This window comes from Carcharhinus amblyrhynchos, chromosome 9 (assembly GCF_965287045.1).
Source record: "Carcharhinus amblyrhynchos chromosome 9, sCarAmb.v2.hapA, whole genome shotgun sequence".
Lineage (NCBI taxonomy): Eukaryota > Metazoa > Chordata > Chondrichthyes > Carcharhiniformes > Carcharhinidae > Carcharhinus > Carcharhinus amblyrhynchos.
In genome coordinates, this window is record NC_137332.1 from 97,277,696 (window position 1) to 97,281,276 (window position 3,581).

The window sequence follows — 3,581 nt, forward strand, 5'->3', positions numbered from 1 at the left end:
GACTAGGCTATGTCCACAATCCCTTGTCATTTGTTGCGCCATGATTAGAACAGGAGCAATACCAAGCTGTGATACATCTGGAAAGAATGTTTTCTATTGTGCACCTGTAAAAACTGGTGAGAGACGCCGCCGACTTGTCGAATTTCCTTACACTCCTGTGGAAGTAGAGGCGTTGGTGTGCTTTCGTATCTATAGTCCATTTAGAGGGGCCAGGGACGATTGTTGGTGATCTGGATACCGAGAAACGTGAAGCACTGGACAATTTTCACTGCATCACCGTTGATGTGGACAGGGGCATTCCTCCTGAATTCAATGGCTACCACCTTCGTTTTACGGACATGAAGTGGAAGGTTACTGTCGCCGTATCGTTTCGCCAGAGTCTATGCCTCTTTTCCGTACTTTGTCTCATTCTTGGTCAAATCAAATCTGTTGCTGTCAGATTTAACCCTTTTACCCCTGTAAGCCTTCCGGCTAATATCTATCTATCTATTTAGCCGTCTATCGATCGAGCTAGCTATCGAGCGATCTCTCTATGTATGTCTGTTTGTCCATCTGTCTATGACAAATTCACTTACTCACCCCCTTTGTCTGCCTCTTCATCTCGCTATCTTTCTCTCATTTCTGACTGCTTGAGCACGTTGCGTGCGGACAGATTGCAATTATCTTGGACTGTTTCAGACCAATCATCCCGTTTATTGCGTACACAGGGGAGAAGGAAAGGAGAGTATGCAGAATATGGTGTCACATATAGTGAGGGGGTAACGAAAGGCCAAATTAAAGTAAGGTACGTCCATTCAGATCTGGTGGCAGCAGTGAAGAATTTTTTCTTCAATCTGTTGGCATATGAACTCACAATTTTGCATATTTTCCCCTCGGAAGAAAGTGGAAGAGTATATGTTTGGATGCGTGGAATTCTTGATTGTGACGGGTACTTTTCCCAGGCCACGGAAAGGATAGACGGAGTCAATGCTTAGGCGGCGTGTTTGCGTGATGAACTGGGCTCCATTCACAATCCCTTTTTCGTTTGTTGCGTCTTGGTTAGAGCATAAGCTATTCCAAGCTATGATACATCTGGAAAGGATGTTTTCTATTGCGCATCTATAAAAACCGGTGAGAGTCGGAGCTGATCTATCAAGCTCCTTTGCCTCTTGATAAAATACAAGCTTTGGTGGGCTTTCTTATCTATGGTCTCCTTGTCGCGGCCAGGATATGTTGTTGGCGATCTGGACATCAAGAAACGTGAAGCTCTGGATAATTTCCAATTCATCACCGTTGATGTGAAAAATGGCATGTCCTCCTGAAATCAATGACCACCTTTTTCGTTTTACTGACATGAAGGAAGAGATTATTGTCACCGCACCTTATCACCAGATTCTCTATCTCTTTTCTGCACTCCACCTCATCCTTGGTCAAATCAAGTCTGTCGCTCTTAGACTGAAATATACTCGCCCTTTCACCGCTGATATCTTTCTGGCTGATATGTGTGAACATCTGCACATGAAAGTACAATGTGTGTGTGTGTATTTAAAACATACAGACAACTGAATAAACATTTCTCCGAATGTCCTTTCTTTCCAATCTCCAGTTAAAAAAAAGGCTGTTTTGTTCACTGTCTTCTTGTTGAATCATCCTTTTTTATCGTTCAAGTCATGTCATGTGAGGTATTAGCAGCACAGAAGCAAATGTTTTGTTCTACTGATAAAATTGCGACTTTCTATTTTCTCATTAAAGCCTGGGATAATTGAAGCAAGCCATCTGTTTGGAATACTCGGTTTTAGAGGATCGCGATTCGTCATCTAACGTAGGTACGGTGGCCAAGTGGCAAGGCGTTGGTTTCGTAAACCAAAAATCATGGGTTCGACTCCCGTTCGTGCCTGAATGCGTTCGCAACATCTATTCATTTACATCTTTCCTTGTGTACCAACAATTCAAGGCTAAAAAAACAAATGTACTGTGCTCTACGTTACTTTTCTTTGTCTCTACCGGATGCAACAGTCTAATGACAATGAAGAATTCAAACGAATGTCAAAGAAATGAGCTAACCCTCCGGCTCAAACATTAATTGATGTTCCGTTAAGTTGGCAGCCATTAGACTGACCTGCCCTTTATCACTCACAATGTTCACCTTTCATTTTGGTGGTTGTGGGCGTCGGTGTTGTTCCAGCCAATCTTATGTTTTCTTTCCCAGTGTGTTTATTTCCAGCTTACAATATTTAGAACACACCTTCTGGTTATTAAACTCCTGAACAACTCTCGAGTGCAAATATGAAGAACGCGCAAAGCATGGTAAATATGTACTAGTGATGCTACCAGACATCAGTCTCAATGAAATACATAGCCAGATACTGCACATTATTGGAACAAAGATGTCATGGGAGATTGGAAAGGGGGAAAGTGGGACAGATGACTGCATTGCTTAGAAAATACATCGCAGTGTTAGAGAGGAGACTTAATTGACATGAGTGTATTTCCACGCGTGAACGCTCATTTTCCCATTATGTCGTTTTGAGGAAGTCACTCTAAAACACTGGTGGCCTTAAACCGGAATCGAACTGAGGTTGCTGCGGGGACAACGCATACCACTAACATCTACACGATCACGTCAAATTTCGATGATGCAACTTATCAGATTTGTAATAGCAGCTGTCTTCTGAATTGTAATCTGCGCGTTTCTTCTCAGACAAGAATGTTATTCCGGATGCCGACCATGTCAACTGTCACATTGCTCTGTGCAGTGTTCGAATTCCCCCTTTTTATATAAGTAGAGGAAACTTGCAAGTGACCCGCAATTGCAGAAAGAACGTGAGAAAAAATGTCATTGCCAAATGGTTTGCTGAAATGGGAGATGCAAACTGCAACTGAACAAGGGGGAACCGTGTTTTGCCTGCGCAGTGTGCTTATGACAATGCTGCTCAGACTGAATTGACAAGGACAGAGGGAGCAACACGTTGCATTGGAAGGGACAAAAGCACACACATGTAAGTGGGTCAGATAGGCAGTGCAGGACAATCATTATGTGAACGTGACAGGGAGGGAATTTCACTTGTTCTAATTTCGCTTTGGCGTGAAAAGGTGCATGCCGACGAAACATGGACATTATACTGTACAAATCATAACTTATACCTGACGGAAAAGACAGAACTGCTAGACGTTGCATATTCATGGAATTAAAATGCCGAGGATCCATTGTAAAATATAGCGAAGTGAAGGGATGTCAACATTGGTGAATTTTACTATTCGCCTGTTCCCCTTTTCCTTGAAGTTGGAGGTTCCGGTTCTGGAAGATTTTCTGATATTGCGGTGGAGGAGTGCGCCAATTATATCGTTCTCTGATGTAATTGGTGCACTCAGTTCAAAAGCGTAGTTACCCCCTATTCCGTTTTATTGCATGATTTTGTGTAATCTCGTGATCCAGCCCACAGCCTATTGGCTGGAAGGTGGCAGCAGGAGAACAAGTGACCTGGCACCGGGAAGAAACACGGTTATAGGAACGTAACACAATACCCGATAAACCTATGGCCCCATCTCACTTTCTCTCGCCTTTTCAACCTGAATCTGAGGTTAAGGTCTGTTGCCTGCAA

At 43.1% G+C, this 3,581-nt stretch overlaps 1 non-coding gene across 1 annotated transcript; it reads left to right on the top strand.

Annotated features, from left to right (window-relative positions):
* Positions 1-1,804: 1,804 nt before the first annotated feature.
* Positions 1,805-1,876, top strand: trnat-cgu (transfer RNA threonine (anticodon CGU)). Its single transcript has one exon. It is a non-coding gene; the product is annotated as a tRNA-Thr (tRNA).
* Positions 1,877-3,581: the final 1,705 nt, after the last annotated feature.